The 18660-nt window shown below is 33.9% G+C and overlaps 1 long non-coding RNA gene across 1 annotated transcript in view; it reads left to right on the plus strand.

Annotated features, from left to right (window-relative positions):
* Positions 1-2290, plus strand: part of LOC132666482 (uncharacterized) — a 38325-nt gene extending 36035 nt beyond the window's left edge. Inside the window, exon 4 of the long non-coding RNA XR_009604684.1 lies at positions 2241-2290. This is a non-coding gene — a long non-coding RNA (uncharacterized LOC132666482). The remainder of the gene's footprint in view (positions 1-2240) is intronic.
* The last annotated feature ends 16370 nt before the right edge of the window (positions 2291-18660 follow it).

Below are 18660 nucleotides of genomic sequence, written 5' to 3' on the forward strand. Positions count from 1 at the left end.
TTTTTTTTAGGGGCGCCTGGGTGGCTCAGTCGGTTAAGCGTCCGACTTCAGCTCAGGTCACGATCTTGCGGTCCACGAGTTCAAGCCCCGCGTCAGGCTCTGGGCTGATGGCTCAGAGCCTGGAGTTTGCTTCCGATTCTGTGTCTCCCTCTCTCTCTGCCCCTCCCGTTCATGCTGTGTCTCTCTCTGTCTCAAAAATAAATAAACGTTAAAAAAAAAAATTTAAAAAAAATAATAATTTTTTAAAAAAATAAAAAAAACTCTTAAAATCAGTATTCCACATGAAACATTAAGGTTCAATGATCTAACATGCAGAATGCTAATTCGCACCTACAAGTATTTTATGTCATAGACATCTTTTTCAGCTTCTCTCTATGAGGTTGGGAAAGCCTCCATTTAGAAAACGGTTCAACTTGGACACTACATGTCATAACCTGAGGATATGTTATAAAGAGCATATCTCTTCAGGACTCAAAACAATAAATATTTTATAGTATTGGGTAAAGACATGAGTTGTTAAATTCCCGCTCCATCTCTAATTAAATATCCATTTAAACATTGATATTTGAGACAGTTGTCCAATAGCCACTGTGATGATCAGTCTTTTAAGATCTCTATAATCACTCTGTCTTCAATATATGTCATGAAACCTGTGTAATGTGACTATATCCTTTTAACTCCAAGGAAATATGCTTTCACAGAAATATGGTTTAATTGTATACCCACGAATGTTCATGACAAGTGGTACAATAAATGGCCACATAAAACCAATTTTTATTTTTTGTACTTGCTCCTGAGGATATTGCAAAACATCCTTTACAGAGAAATCAACACCACAGATTCTCTTAACATTTGGGGGAAAAATATTTCCCCCTTAAAAATAATATACCTGGAAAATTCATATTTCTAGTTTTCCCTGGTTGCCAGTATCTTCAGGATATATTAGTTTAAGATTACAAAAACATGACATATATTTAGAACTTTGATTCATTATTTTCCTTTCTATTGCCATTATTGTTTCAATTATCTTAATGAGATCTTGTCACTTCATATTATTTTATTTCTATTTATTTTACATAGATTCAATTTTTACATATATTCAATTCAAATGAAAAATGTGGTATTATTTATTAATTTGTTAATATTTTAGAAAATATTAACTAAAGGATTGTAATGCATTTAAATATATTGATATATAATATATATTTATCTATTTCTATATATAAAATTGAAAACAATTATACATAATTGTTTTTAGCAAAGTAAGATTATAATAGTTTTATTTTATTAAGTATTCATATAACATTACTACAAAATATTGTTAATATTTTTAATTCATTTCTACTGATCTAGTTACATTGCCTCATGTGAATGAAATAATTTTTATTTTAACAATATCCAAACCATTGAATATTTAGCCTTTTTTTCAATTTTGTGTTAGATGAAATATAGCAATGGGTTCCTCATCCATCATTTTTTTGTGCTAGATTTTTTTCTTTGGATATATTATTATAGGTGAAATATTGGGCTAAAAGCTTTCCACCCTTTTGAAGTTCTTAAAACATAATGGCAAATTATTTATGTTAAAAAATCAAATCATATTCCAAAGATGAATGTTTTAGAATTAATACCTCACCACATTTTCAACAACTTTATTATTATAACTTAGAAATATATCTAATTTGAGAGTTTATAAATATTTTACTGATATTTTCAAAAAATATTTTGTCAGTTACTAGTAACATTGTGCATGCTTTCAACTGTTGTTGTTAGAAATCTCACACCTGTGTCTGTGAATCCTTAATGCATCCTTTTGTCATTTTCATTTGACTCATTATATTTTATTTACAAATATATTTATATATTAGGGAAATTGATTTTTATATTCATTATTAATATTTCCAAGCCTTTGGTTTGTATATAAATGTTTATACTATTTCCAGTGCAACTATGTTTGCATATTTAAATATATTAACTTCATTTACATTATTGTCTGCTCAAAAGTTTCTTCTGCCTTCAAGCCCTTATTGGATACCCCAGTTTACAATTACTTCTCAATATTTGATTGAACTCATAATGAACATTATACTTCATTTCTATCAGCTTTTTAAATTTTTGTAGTTTATACATGTTATTTACATATTTTATTTAATATATTTATACCTTAATTTTATAACTAAAGTTCTAATTTTCTTCAGAATATAGATTCTTCATCACTATTCTTTTTTATTATATTTTAGTCCTCTCACAGTGACTAATGCATGACTTTGCACATGAAGTTACTTGGTAAGAGCATCTTTTTCATTATTTCATATATAGTAGGTAAAAATAGATGTTTTATACACAAACTTTCTTTTAAAAATGCTCATTCATTTTAATGCAATTCTATATGACATATCTAATTCATATTTTTCTGAATTCATATCTAATTCATGTCTTTTTTGTATGAATATATATATATAATTATATTTTATTTTTAATCAATTAGAAATTATATGCTTTAAGAATTTTTAGTATTGGGGCACCTGGGTGGGTCAGTCAGTTAAGCGTCTGACTTTGGCTCAGGTCATGATATCCCGGTTTATGGGTTCGAGCCCCTCGTCGGGCTCTGTGCTGACAGCTCAGAGCCTGGAGCCTGCTTTGGATTCCGTGTCTCCCTCTCCTCTGTTCCTCCCCCACACATGCTCTGTCTCTCTCTCTCTCAAAAATAAATAAACATTAAAAAAAAAAAAAAAGAGTTCTTTAGTATTATATTTAAACTTGTGTTACAATTACCTAGACAGTTATTGGAGCACTAAAGAATAGTGATCTTTGCAAAAATAGATAAAATCTTAAACTTTATCCCAAATAAGATGAAATAAGTATTAATAATAAAATTGGAGCTTAAAATTTAAATCTTTTAGGGCATTTTATGAATCTGTGCAGTTTAGAAAACTATGTTGCTTTACACTGAATAAAAATTTGAAACTTTCAAGGTTCAGTAGCTAAACCTTGAGGGTAGCAACATATGCGGTCTATGCTTACTGTGCAATAGTATTACTTTTTTTTTTCTTTATAAGATCTCTCTCTCTCCCTCCAGCATATTTTTTGATTGAGATATCTCTTTCCTTGAAAGGGAATATACTTCACTGCTAAAGAAAATGTAGCTCTTCCTAACTAGCTTCCCTGATACCAAGTGAAGAAATTAGCTATTAAAATTAAATAACATATTTGTAAGAAAAATTAAGACTGTCAACAGAAGTAGATTGCTTTTACAAAGCTGCTTCAGTCCTGAAAAATATTATTAGATAAGACCCTGATGACTTTGACTGGTGTTCTTCTTGATTAAGTTTGAAGTGAACCCACTTAATCTTAATGTTTAATGATCTTTTACTTGTTCCTTTCATTCTTGTAAAAAGTAGTAGTTATAGGAATAGACATTTACAATTACCCAAAAGAAAAAAAAAGACATTAACTGATAAAGTTGTTTGTAGAAATGGAACTCCTATCCTTAATATTTGAGGTTTATTCTAGGATATAAATCATGTTTTCAGTTACCAAAAAGAAACCATTCTACTACTATGAGATTGAGAAGAGTCTTCCAAAGCTGTATATTTTTTTTCCTCTAGCACTTAGGTGAGAATTATTTTAAGGATTGACTCATGCCGTTATGGTGGCTGGGAAGTTCTAAATCTGCTATACAGATCAGCTAGGTAAGTTGATGCTCTGGTCTTGAAGCCAAAGGCAGTGTGGAAGCAGAATTCCTTACTCTCCTGGGGACTCCAGTCTTTTCTTTTAAAGCCTTCAACTGAGGGAGCCTGCCTGGGTGGCTCAGTCGGTTAATTGTCTGACTTCAGTTCAGGTCATGATCTCACAGCTTGTGAGTTCAAGCTATGTGTCGGGCTGTGTGCTTGACAGCTCAGAGACTTGGAGCCTGCTTCAGATTCTGTGTCTCCCTCTCTCTCTGCCCCAACCCTTCCAAATAAATATTAAAAAAATAAATAAATAAAGCCTTCAACTGATTGGATGAGGCACACCCACATTATTGAAGGTAAGAAGTCTACTTATTTGAATGTTAACCACATTTTAAAAAACACTTTTGCCATAACATCTACACTGGTGTTTGATTAAAGAATTGGGAACTGTAGCCCAGCCAAGTTGAGACATAAAATTAACCATTACAATGACTTATTTTAAGCCAATTTAGTTAAGATTTCTAATACTTTCAAAAGCGTGTTAACAGAGAGAAATTGAAGAAAAAAGCAAGAGTAAAAATGGATGAACAAATACGAGACAAAAAAAGGAGTTGACTAGTGATTTGCACTCTGTCACAATATCCCCTGTATTATATTTCAGTGAGTTTCATAACACTGTAGATATCTTCTTCAAGTTAATGTGCAACTGTAGAAATTCCCATACACTCAAGCATTAGAAAAAAAATTCCTTTGTCTCATATTCTTATGTGTAGTTCTGTAAATTTAGGAGGGAGCTGGTTCAGTTCATCCTGAATTTTAGCTCTCATTTTAAAACTTGTAACAAATTTTTATGGCTTAAGTAGAAGGTAGACAAAGGCAAGAATGATCATGTTAGGATTTACTTCACTAGATCCTTGATCCATACACTTCTTTTTTCATATTTAACTTTAAAAATTTGTATATTCTATGGGAGAACAATAGTGCTGCCTCAGTTTCTGAGGAAATTCCCATAGCAGAGGTTGATGCCTCAAAATGAATGAAATCTAGCCCATAATGAAATATCTGGCCCATGTCTCCTTTTGAAACTCTGACCTTAGAACAATGCAGGAGAAAAATAAGGTTCTATCTTGCAGCTATGAATATTCATTATTGCCAACCATATCTTTCCTACATACACAGTCATATTTTGCTTAGAAAGCTGAGTTTTGTGTATAATCTATATGATTCAAGAAATAGTTTCTGAATGTATTAACATATTTATTTGCTCCTGATTTCCCAATTACTAAATCGATTTATTTTTATTTACCCCTACTATAAATTTCTTCCTTTTCCACCAAAAACTTATAGGACAAATGTTAAGGTCACTTTTTAAAAGACATGATATATTTGGAGTACCTGGGTGGCTCAGTCAGTTAAGCAACCAACTCTTGGTTTCAACTCAGGTCATGATCTCACAGTTCCTGAGCTTGAGCCCCGCATCGGGCTCTGTCCAGACAGTGTGGAGCCTGCTTGGGATTCTCTCTCTCTTCCTCTCTCTGCCCCTCCCCCACTGATGCTGTCTCTGTCTCTCTCAAAAATAAATATATTTTTTTTAAAAACATACAGTTTTTCTTCAAATTCCATAAACCCATAAATCTAAGGATTTAAATGGAATGTTATAAAGAATATCACAGATAGTCTTCTTTTCAAATATTTCTCTCATGAATCCTTGTTCCAGAATGTAACTATTTCTGAACAAAAAACAGAGCATTTCCACAAGCAAGCAGCAAGCAGTTGGATTTCCTGTGAAAATTTCCTATGCTATTCACAAAAACTTATGAATTATACTTCTAAAATTATATTATTAGAAGCTACTACAGCCTACATTTGCCCTGTCTTCAAAAAATAGAGTCACAAATTAAGTTTCTTATTTGAATGGGAGCTCAAGGGTTCTTTCATCAACCAGGGACTTCTGAAGGCAGAGGGATAAAGGTTTCCTATAATGCATCACACATATAAAAGATCTCATGCAGGTTTGACATAATAGGTCAAAGTAAAAATATGCCACTTTCTTTCTGTGGGTGGATTTTATGTTAAGGTAACTTTATTGTTCCTGGAAAGACTTTAATTAAGAAATCTTAATAACCTTCTTAACTCCTTTTGAAAGTAATATGATATTGGCATAGCAGAGAAAATCATAGCCCAATTATCATCACTTAGCACTTCCTGAGCTAAATGTTTTACAGACAAGGAAGGTTCTTGTTTGTAAGGGAGGTCCTTACCCAATATGCAAATTCTAAGCTGTAAATTTCCCACAAGGGCTGACTACTTAGTCTTTTAATGTACAGCTACTCACCATCTATCACAATTATTCTTAGTTATTTAATATAGCCAATCTTTTTTTTTTTTTTTTTTTTTTTTTTTTTTTTTTTGCAGTTGAAGTAACTGGAAGTTAAATAATTTGTTCTGAATGAAAGGTCAACTTGACAAAGATCTCAAATTAGATTTTGGTGTGCCTAAGGTATCATTAGGATATATTTTTATTTTCAAAGGCTTTTTTATATTTACTCAAGTGTGAGGCATACTATAAAATTTTAGACTTTCAATGCAATCTAAGCCAGCAACTGAGTAATATTGAGATAAAACAGTTCATAATACATATATCTCTGATTACAAAAAATAAATTTTCAGTTTTGAATTTTTAGGTGATCTGATCCCTTCATTATGTGAGGGAACAAACATACGCATCAGCACAGTAGTGTTTAAGTAGTCAGGTCAGTTTCATAATAGGCAGAATAAAAAGGAGATTCCAAGTTCACGTGTACATCCCACGCACCTCAGAAATCTAGGCGCCAGCACTACAAATACTACAAGAACAAAATGCCCAGGAACAGACATCACCCTTGTGTAGGTTCCTACTGGAAATGTATCTCAGAGGACCTCAGACTCTCCAGTGAACTTAGAGTAGCCATTCAGTGGGAGGGAAGGGGGGAAACAGAGACAAGCCACACAGTTTATTCTACTGTCCCTATACTCTCAGCATCAGCAGCGATCTCCACTCGGTGCTGTGGAAACATCTTAAAAACTTTACAACAACAGTGGCATGCATTATTGTTCTTATTATTATTATTTTTGTATCTATTAAACAGCTTATAATCAGACCTTGAGAGAAATCAACATAAACTACAATTTTAATAGAAATGTGCTAGAGGCGACTGGTGACTCAGTCCCTTAAGTGTCTAACTTCCGCTCAGGTCAAGATCTCATGGTTTGTGAGTTCCAACCCAGGATGGGGCTCTGTGCTGACTGCTCAGAACCTGGAGCCTGCTTCAGATTCTGTCTCCCTGTCTGCCCCTCCCCCCACTCCCATTCCATGTCTCTCTCTTTCTAAAAAATAAATAAAACATTGAAAAAAAAAAAAAAGAAGGAAATGTGCTCAAAAATAAAATCGGTTGACCACACACATGAAAACAGAGTAAAAGTCCAGACTAAAATAACGCAAGCCTCTTTTCATCTCCGTTCATTGCCACTTAAAATGTACTGAGATAATTAAAATCAACAGTACAAAGTATGATTTCAGAGTTGACGATGAACAAAGGCAAACCACTGATGTGGGAAAAAAATGCAAAACCTTTATCTAGGATTCAGAGGAACAAGGCTATGGATTTTAAAGTAGGAGACAGATGATAATAGAAAAGATAATAACTTAGATGTGTTTAAAACTGGCCAGAGAAGGTGGAGTAAACTATTCATGGAATGAATTAAAGGAAACCCATAGCTCTATACACAGTGACACAATTTCGAAATTAAAATTCTATAGAAATTATCCTACAAGCACACATATTGAAAAAAATAATTAAGATAATCACTTTCTTATTTTCCATCTGTAGAATAAATATCAGAAGAAAATGATGCAACTTTTATATAGAGAAAACATTTCTGAAACAAGAAATTTATTTACACATAAGTTTCCATTTGCAAAGCAGGAGGGGTGCCTGGGTGGCTCAGTCAGTAAAGTGTGAGACTCTTGATTTAGGCTCAGGTCATGATCCAGGGTTGTGGATTCTAGCCCTGCGTCTGGCTCTGCACTGAGTGTGGAGCCTGCATAAGATTTTCTCTCTCTCCTGTGCTCTCTCTCTAAAAAAAAGTAAGAAAAAGAAGTCCTCAAATATTTTAGTGGTCAGAAACTACAAAAAAGAAATATCTTTCACAACAATATTAATCAACGGTGTTCCTCACATAACAGTAAGATAAACCAAAATAAGAAATCCAAGGAGAATATTTTTATTATCCAGGAACTAAGAAAGAACTAAAATTTGCTAAATAAAAAATTATGTAAATAATTATAGGTTTAAAAATTATTTTATTGGTAGAAGAGATACATATTTTTAAATAATAATTTTATAAAATGAACTTCTAAATTTTTAAGTTAGTTCTTCCATTAACCTTTACATATAATTATATGTAGACATTAATTAATGAGTTCGAATAAATGTATAAACGCCCAGTCCAAGCATTGTACAGAAGTTTTTATCACATTAGAAATTACTCTCATGCATTTCCAGGAAATTCTCACCCCTTAGCAATTAAATTTCTAATTTCTACCATAATAGATTAGTTTTGACTGATTTTGAACTCCATATAGATAGATAGAATCATATACTAGGTACTCTTTTTATTTCTGTGAGATTTATTCACCCTATAGCATGTTTTCTCTTTATTGCTTACAATAACAAAATACTTCGCCTGAGTCTCTGGCTGATGGACAATCTGTTTTTTCTCTCTTTTTCTGGTTATGATTAAAGATTGTACTACACCCTCACCAAATTCTGATTATACAGGTTTTGTTTTGCTTTTAAAAATTTAGCCTTTCTAGGGGCGCCTGGGTGGCTTGGTCGGTTAAGCATCCGACTTCAGCTCAGGTCACGATCTCGCGGTCCGTGAGTTCGAGCCCCGCGTCGGGCTCTGTGCCGACAGCTCAGAGCCTGGAGCCTGTTTCAGATTCTGTGTCTCCCTCTCTCTGTGACCCTCCCCCGTTCATGCTCTGTCTCTCTCTGTCTCAAAAATAAATAAACGTTAAAAAAAAAAATTTAATTAAAAAAAATAAAAAAATAAAATAAAAATTTAGCCTTTCTAGTGACAGTGAACTTATACCTAGTTGAAGTTTTAATTTGCTTTTAATAACTATTCATGTTGAGTAACTTTTTATATGCTTATTGGGCATTATATATCTTCTTTGAGTGTCTCTTTATATGTCTTAAACAATTCTTATTAAGTTTTTGATGTTTTTACACTGACTTATAGAAAATAAATCCTTCTTAAAACATATATATATATTGTAACTATGTTCTTGTTAAAAAATATATATTTGCAACTATGTTTTATTTTCTTCATAGTGTCTTTGTGAAAGTAGTCTTTAATTTTGATGAAGTACAATCAACCTATTATTTTCATTATCTTTTGTGATTTTCTGTTTTTGTCCCAATCAGCAAATTTTTTCTTATAATATGGTCATGAAAATATTATCAGATATTTTCTTTTAGAAGCTTCTTGTTTTAGCTTTTACAAATTTTTTTTAAGTAGGCTCCACGCTCAATGTGGGTCTTGAGCTCATGACCCTGAGATCAAGAGTCGCATGCTCTACTGACTGAGCCAGCCAGGCACCCATTTTAACTTTTATAGTCAAGTCTCCAGTTAACCATCAAGGTTATTAATTTCTTTTCATATATTTATTCACTATTAATGACAATATTATTGAAAAGACTGTACTTTCCACCTTTGTCTCACCCTGGTATATTTCCTGAAAATCATTAGGCCATGCATGTATAGGTCTATTTAAGACTATCTGTTTGGGGGGCAACTGGGCAGCTCAGTGGGTTAAGCCTCCAACTCTTGATTTCAGCTCAGGTCATGATCTCATGGTTAGTGAGTTCTAGTCCACGTAGGACTCTGCACTAACAACATGGAGCCTGCTTGGGATTCTCTCTCTGCCCTTCCTCTGTGCATGCGCACATATTCTCTCTCTAAAAATACATAAATAAACTTTAAAAAAATAGGCTACCTGTTTGGGTCTATTCACTCTTTGTCAGTGCTTATATCAACTTATGTCAACACACCCTTTTGATTACTATAGATTTATAGAAAACCTTGGAATCAAGCAAGGTCACGTGAGTGCTATACCTACATTTGTTATATTTCCACCCAAAGCTCGTTGGGAATTTGATTGTGATTATCTTGAATCTATAGACCAATTTGTGTAGAACTGACATATTAACAGTGTTGTTATCCCAATTCATAAAATGTTCTATATTGTTTTTTCATTCTTTAATGTACCTTGACAATATTTTGTAGTTTATTTGTGTAGATGTAGACACACAAAAGACTAAACATATTTCATGGTTCTTGTTAAATTTATTCCTTTATATTTTTATTTTTGAAGTTCTTGCAAATGATATTCTAACATTTTATTTTTTGATTATCTGATTGTTTTAGAATGTAAAAATGCAGTTGACCCTTAATAATAAAATCACTTTTGAATTTATATATTTTTTTGTAATTTCATCAGGATCTTCTAAGGATAGAATCACATCATTTGTGAAAACGGAGTATTTTAATTTTATTTTCCAACTGTTTTGCTTTTTAACCCCTTTCTCTTGCCTTTATTGAACTGGCCATACTGATCCCGGACAATGTTGAATATAAGCAGTGAAAGTGAATATTCCAGTCTTGTTCTCAATTTTAAGAATATATCCATCATCATTTGTGTTATTAACTGTAGTTTTGGCAAATCCATTTTTCAGATTGATGAACTTCCTTTTTATTATATTTATTTTTATTATTGCTGAAATTAATTTTTCATAATAAATGTTTTCTGGATTTTGTTAAAGGCTTTCTTCTATATCTGGTGATACGATCATTTTTTCCCTCTTTTACCTATGTGTGAGTTGCATTGATTAATTTTTGAATGTTAAACTAAATGTCCATACTTTGAATAAAACCCATTTGATTATTATATGCTATGAATGGAACCCAGTTTCTGGTTTATCCCTGAACTCTCAGCCTTTTCTCCCTAAGGTACAAAATGTAACTCTTATCTGATAATGATTTTGGAATGGAAACTAGTTAAGAGTTGCTCAGCTATATTCCCCAAATAAGTTGTATCAATAATAAAGATGACATTTTGACCCATCACTATTTACTCTTTCTTTTTATTTCTCAGGTTTTTTATCTCATAGAAGAGGAAGAAGTGTGGTATTCATTGAATCCCCTAAATATTCCCATGGAACGCTATTTTTATCAGAATTCAGTAGGACCAAAAAGGAAATTCTAACCAAATTAAGCAGATAGAATTGGGCTTTGTAGTACTGATCCTGATGAATTGGATATGAATACAGATTTAATCTGGCAGCAAAAGAAAATAGGGTCCTCTAAGAGGTCCTATATTTAATTTGTATAGCAATAGAAATTTCATCTGATTGTTCACTGATTGGTTTTCATTTAAAAGATGGAAAATGAAATAAAAGTGTCTCTGGCTTATAAAATGGACACAATGTTGTAATTGGCACCATGTTACTTGCCTAAAATTAAGCAAACGTACATTGCAGTTATTTTGGAAATTTTGCATATACCTGAGACAAACTGTGGGCCTTTACTTTTGTTTCACATCTGTTTTTAAAAGCACGTATGGACAATTGTTTTATCTATTTCAGTTTCATTTTAATTGTAGCACAATGAGGCTAACCACATTCTTTTTTTTTTAAGTTTATTTATTTTGAGAGAAACAGAGATAGCATGAGTGGGGGAGGGACAGACAGAGAGGGAGAGAGAGTGAATCTGAAGTAGGCTCCATGCTGCCAGTGCAGAGTCCAACATGGGGCTCAAACTCATGAAATTATTTTACCACATGCTATTTATAATTAAGGATCACATGATACTTAATTATAAATAGCAGCTGGTGTCACATTTGGTATGGAGGGTATTAACTGGGTTTTTTAACCGATTGACCCTAATTTTCCACACACAACTTCTTAGCAACCATATTCTACTAAGCTTCATGTAGATTTGTCTTGTGTGTGTGTGTATGCAGCCTATCCTTCAGTCAGGAAGTCTTAGAGGACTCCCATCTAGACCTCAGAGGCTATTTTCTGCACAGCTCTCTCTTCATCACCCTGCCACATGGGTTCTAGTTGCTTTGGCTGACTTGGATATTGATATGTGTTGTCCTCAGCTTAGCTCGACCCCCTTGTTCTGCTTGAAGAGCACCTTGCTGTACGAAGTCAGGAAATTGTGTCCAGGCAAACACCTAAGGTGATGACGGGACTCCTTTGCCATCACTTCTCTCAGTGATCATGATCTTCACAGCCTGTGATTCAATGCCTGATTGTTGCTGTTTCCAGTGGGCAGGGTAGTGGGATACCAGATACTTCATCAAAGCCAGAGCTAGAAGTCTCTGTATTTAACTGTTTTTCCTTTGCCATTGCCACCTAACCAAGCTATCTGCATTGGGTTTGTATTATGTGTGTGGTTAAGTTTTTTACATCAAAAGAGACGAATAGGATCTTATGAAAGTAAGTCCAGTGTAGGTCTAGTTGTTTTGTTGTGTTCAAGTTTTCTCTGTCCTTTTTCATCTTCCTAGTTGTTCTGTCCATTACTGAAAGTGAGGTATTAAAGTGTCCATCTATTTATTGTAGAAATTTCAGTTCTGTACGTTTTTTCTTCATATATTTTGGTTAGTTTGGACGAATTATAGAATGTCTGTATTCCCTGCCATGTGCAAAGTCTGTCTGGTCTGCTCTGTAGTCATCTGACTGAACAGGTATTTCCTTAAATGCCTTGAACAAGTAAGTCCATGTTTGACAGATGGATTGTGTGTGATTTTAGCATATTTTCTACTTCCAGCAGTTTACAACTATTCCTTATTCTTTACTTACTGCTTGTCAAGGGACTCAGAATTAGAAACAGATGAGGAATTGGGACCTTTCAGACTCTTCTTAAGTATATTCATAGCCCTGCATATGTCTGCAGTGATCTGTACTCCAAATAGTATGCCCTAGTGTTTTCAAAGCCCCACATAGATATCTTATTCCCCAGCTCATCCTTTTATGTTTTTTTGGTCACATTCTTTTTCCCCTGATATCACTTCAAACAGGTGTGATGTTGAAAAATTGCCAAACACCCTGGGTCTACAGGGCTTTACCACTGAATGAACCCTGAGTCAGGTCGAATTACAAGCCCTGTGAACAAGGTGTTTCCAGTGAGCTGACAAACAGCTCATCTCATTTCCTATGGGTAAGGTTTTGAGTAACTACAAACTCAGTCTTCCCATTTTGGTGATTTCTAGGCTGCTAGTTTTCATAACTCCCATGGTTCCCAGGGTGATGGTTTTCAAGGCAAATGTGAAAGTAAGCAGTGAAAGAAGAGACTAAAGCAAATTGAACACCACAAAGCTTACCATTTTTACTGAGACTCAGTAGCTTCTCCTGACTAAATGCTCCTTGGATTATTGTCTTTGACTGATTTTTTTCCACTTTTTAAAAAGGTGGCTTTGTCCACTTTTTGGTTGCATTGATGAAGCGGTGAATTTTCACTTATTTTGATCTGAGCTTAGTTGACACACAATGTTACAATTAGTTTCAGATGTACAGCTTAGTGATTTGACAAATTTATACATTATGCTGTGTTCATCACAAATATAAGCTGTTATCTGTCTGTCCCATTATATCACTATACAATGTCACTGACTGTATTCCTTATGTTCTGCTTTTTATTCCTGTGACTTACTCATTCCATAAACTGGAAGCCTGTATCCTATCTCCCCTTTAACCATTTTGCCCAACCACCTACCCACCTCCACTATGGTAGCCATCAGTTCGTTCTTTATATTTATAGTTCTGATTCTACTTTTTGTGTATTCATTTTTTATATTCCATTTATGAGTGGAATTATGTGGTATTTGTCTTTCTCAGTATGAATTATTTAACTTAGTATAATATCTTCTAGGTCCACCCATGTTGTCTCAAATTCTCAAATGGCATGATCTCATAGTTTTTTTTTATAGCGGTGTAGTATTCCATTATGTATATATACCACATTTTTCTTATCAGTTTTTCTGTTGATGGACACCTAGGTTGCTTCCATGACTTGGCTGATGTAAATAATGCTCTAGTAAACATACAGGTGCATATATCCTTTCAAATTAGTATTTTCATTTTCCCTGGGTAAAAACACAATAGTGGAATTACTGGATCATATGGTATATCAATTTTTAATTTTTTTAAGGAAACCATACTCTTTTCGTAGTGGCTATAACAATTTACATTCAAAAGGTCCTTTCTCCACAATTTTAAAACAGTCATATCAAATTATTGATATAAAATTAGCAAAGTACTGAAAAAAACACTTAGTATAATTTTCTCCAAATGAATTAAGATATCTTTATTATCTAATATTTATTTAAGAAATTAAATCAGTAGTCAGAAAAATTCCCATGTAGAAAATGCTGGCCTGTATGACTTCACTGGTGAATTATTTCAGATATTTCAGCTAAAAAAAGAAAAAAAAAAGTCTAGGTTTATCCAAAGTCAACAAAGATTATTCATGTAAATTTATAAAGTTACCATAATCTTATAGCAACACTTGCCATAGACAAGGCAGGTGTTTAAAGTTTAAACTTCATTCCTAAATATATATGCAAAATTCCTAAAATACCCCAGGAATAAAAAATGTATTGTCAAATGAGAAATCCAGCAAGAGAAACTTGCCATAAGTATTAGGAAAACAAATTATAGAATTGTCTTTATATATGCAATAAAAAACATTTAATAAAATTCAAATCCATGCAAGATCAAATAACTCATGGTAAGCTAAGAATGTAAGAGGACCTCTATATTCTGATAAAGCTTATCTACAATAATACCTAAAGTAAATATTATTTTGTTAATGGATCTTTGAAAATATTCTCTTTGAAATAATGGGACAAGGCAAAGTTTCTCCTTTTTTTAAAGTTTAATTATCTAATTTGAGAGAGGGAAAGAGCTAGGGGGTTAGAAACAAAGGGAGAGAGAGGATCCCCAGCAGGCTCTGCACTGACAGTATGGGGCTCCACCTCATGAACCATGGGATCATGACCTAAGCCAAAATTAAGAGTCAACGCTCAACCGACTGATCCACCCAAGCCCCCCAAGACAAAGTTTCTCTTGATCATTATTGCCATTTTACTAAATGTCACAGCCAGTATATAAGGCCAGAAAAATAAATATAATGAATATGGATCAGAAAGAAAGGAATACAATCCTTCATTATTTGGACAGTACATGCCTGCATTTATAGAAAATAGATAATAAAATATTAAAATTAGTAAGAATTTAGGGGCACCTGGTTGGTTCAGTCGGTTAAGCATCTGACTCTTGCTTTCAGCTCAGATTACAAACTCACAGTTTGTGAGTTCGGGCCCCCTGTCTGGCTCTGCACTGACAGTGTGGAGCCTGCTCGGTATCCCCTCTCTCTTTCTCTCTGCCCCTCCCCTCTTCATGTGTTCTTTCTCTGTCAAAATAAATAGACTTTAAAAAAAACTTAAAAAGAATAAGAACTTACAAATTAGTATAGAATGTATTTATAATTCTATAGGTCTCAGGGAAAAAACCTTAAAACTTTACTGGTATAAATACTACCACATAACTAAAAATAAATCTAAAACCAGATTTACAAGCTCTCTTATTTAAAAATATATATGTAAATAATTTTTATTTATATATAAATGTTGGTATATTATAGACTTTATATCCTAAGTATATCATCTCTACCACAGTTGATATATAGATTCAGGGCTATAGGAGAGTATGAACAGGAAGGGACACAAAGGGAGTTTTTGGGAGTAGCTTCCAATGTTCTAGTTTTGCCCAGTTGGTGGTTACATGAAGATCACTTTATAACTATTTATTAATCCATACGTAAATATTTTATGCACATGAACTTTTTCTGTGTATGCTACATTTCACAATAAAGTCATTAAAAATAAAGCAGAAAAATAAGTTTATAATTTTAGCTGACTTGTAATCAAACTATAATAACATGAAAATGTTTGTAATATAATTCCCGAAGAGAAAGCAGAATGTGTAGGTCATCGTAATTCATTCAGGGAATTTAAAGGATAACAAGAGATATTTTTCACGGAATCGGTTCTATTTCTACTATTTCCTAAATTGGGAGCTGCGCCTTCATTCTGTGTCATCCCTTGCTGTCTTTTCTCTGTTGGCACTTTTTATCCAGAGATCCTGGCTTGCCCCACCTCACTCATCTTCTGGCCTTCCATCTATTCACCTGTGGAGTGGCTCTTTCAACTTCAGCGCTTTCCTCTTTCTAATCAATCTCTGCCTCTTTCTTTCTGCTTTCCAACATTTCAGTGATCCTTTTGTTTGACTTACTCACCCTTTCCACTTATTGTTCTCATTTTATTTTCTTTGCAATTTGAAATACTTAGAGTGTATATTCTTTTCCTGCAATTTCCCTTTGTTTTTATCTGAGCTCATTCTCAATTGGTTTGGTCTGAAACCACACATGTAATGTGTCCAGTGACCTCTTCAAAAGCATCTCCAATACCTTCTTCTAAACTGCCTTAATGTTCATGCTGCAAACAGCATGGTGAGTCATGCTTCCCGACTTTTAGCCTTTCTCCCTAGGATCGATATTTACTCACTGTCCTTTCTGACATATTTTTGTATTTGCTTTAATAACTTTCTCTTTACTTTCTAATTAGAATGAGAAGCTAGCCAATGCTCTATCTTAAAATCTCAGTTCTCCTCACATCTTCTCCCTTATCTTGTTAACAAGTCTTTAGATTTTATTAACTGCATAGAATTGAGCTATTTATTTCCTTTCTCCATTAAATCTGTAGAAAACATCCTTTTAAAAATATTGAAAGATTTTGCATTTAGTATTGTGCTTGCTTCTTTCATCCTCCATACACAAACTAAATATTTTACTTCTTATTTTATGCCAGTACTCCCTTACTATAGCCAGATTAAGTCATGACATGGCTGTGCAAGGCTGTGTTCATCAAGGTTCAGGTTAAGCATCTTAAATTGGCCAAGATAGGGTACAATATGCTGCAGCCACAAACAACCTCCAAATCTCAGTGGCTTATCATAAGGTTTTTTTCTTGTTTACACACTAAGTGTCCATAATGGATTCGCATAGGTATTGTGGCATGTTGTCTGTAGTCCAAAGCCTGATTTGACACAGAAATCTCTATCTGGAATATTGATGTCCTGTGACACAGGAAAAGTGATACAATGGAAAATAAACTGGCTTTTAAAACATCCTGAAAGTGTTTCATCCCCAGGCACATTGCATTGGTCAGAGCAAATCACATTGACTTCAAGGGACCATGGGATTACAATCCAAACAAATGTAACATAGTAACTGAATACAAATAACTTAAGGGAAACAACTTTCTTACATAAGAGTTCCTAGTTAAGCAATCTATGTATTAGTGATGGCTCTGTAACCTATGGTTAATTAGGGTTTTAGGTTGTTTCTCTCTTGGTTTTCTAAAAGTATTTTCATCATCTGCATGACTGAAATGGAATGTCTATGTCCAGGTACAGACAGTGGAAAGACGAAAGTGGATTTAGAGGAATTCATTCTTAAGACCCAGCCCAGGAAATGGTTTAAATCATATTGCTTACATTTCATTACTATAAAGTTTGTTATAAAATTTTCATGCGAAATTATTGGGATTTTGACTGAAATTGTATCAAATCTGTACATAACTTGTGAAGCTCATATATTTATGATATTAAGTTTTCCAAGCCATAAATATGGCATTTCTCTCCATCTATATGTTTGTTTTCCATAACACTCCAGAAAGTTAGGCCACATGTAACTCCCAAGGACAATGAGAAGTGCAGTTTTGCTAGCCTAGAAGGAGAGAATGAATTTTTATTTTATTTTATTTTATTTTACTTTTTAAACCTTTATTTTTATTTATGTATTTGAGAGTGAGAGAGAGTGCAAGCAGTGAGGGATAGAGAGAGAGGGAGAGAGAGAATCACAAGCAGGCTCTGCACTGTCAGCACAGAGCACGATGCAGGGCACAAATCCAGGAACTATGAGATCATGACCTGATCCAAAATCAAGAGTAAGACGCTTAACCAACTGAGCCACCCAGGTGCCCCAAGAATGAATTTTTAAAACATCTCCAGTGATTCAATGATAAAATAAGGCAAAATTAAGAGTAAGCTTTGTTTTGCTGAAATGTACAATATGGGGACCCATAGTTTTCTTTTTTTTTTTTAAGTAGGCTCCACACCCAGCATGGAGCCCAACACAGGGCTTGAACTCACAACCCTGATATCAAGATTTGAGCTGAGATCAAGAGTTGGATGCTTAAAAGACTGACCCCCCCCCCCCAGGCACCCTGGGACTAAGGCTTCTTCTATTGAGTTTTCAACATTATATAACAAGGAACCTGAATGTTTTAGAGTATACAAGACATTAAGACATTGTATCTAACTCATATTTTTTTAATGTTTATTTTTTATTTTTGTAAGAGTACAAGTGGGGGAGGGGTAGAGATAGGGGGACAGAGGGTCCAAAGCAGGCTTTGCACCAACAGCAGCGGGCCTGATGTGGGTCTCAAGCTCACACACTGCAAGATCATACCTGAACCTAAGTCAGACGCTCAACCAACTAAACCACCCAGGCGCCCCTAACTCATCATTTCGATTTATATTTACAGATATTCTTCTCATTAAATGTGATAAATTCTTTGGGATATATACTTTTACTAATTACTTTAAAAATGTGCTTATTTTCCATAGCAAAAAGATAAAATATTAAATAAATACATACATACATACATATATATGTATATATATAAAGTGTATTTATTTTGAGAGAGAGAGAGAGAGAGAGAGAGAGCGAGCGAGCGAGCAGGGGAAGGGCAGACAGAGAGGAGGTGAGAGAGAATTCCAAGCAGGCTCCATGCTGTCAGTGCAGAGCCTGACAT

This window comes from Panthera onca, chromosome B2 (genome assembly GCF_046562875.1).
Source record: "Panthera onca isolate mPanOnc1 chromosome B2, mPanOnc1 haplotype 2, whole genome shotgun sequence".
In the NCBI taxonomy this organism is placed as follows: Eukaryota; Metazoa; Chordata; class Mammalia; order Carnivora; family Felidae; genus Panthera; species Panthera onca.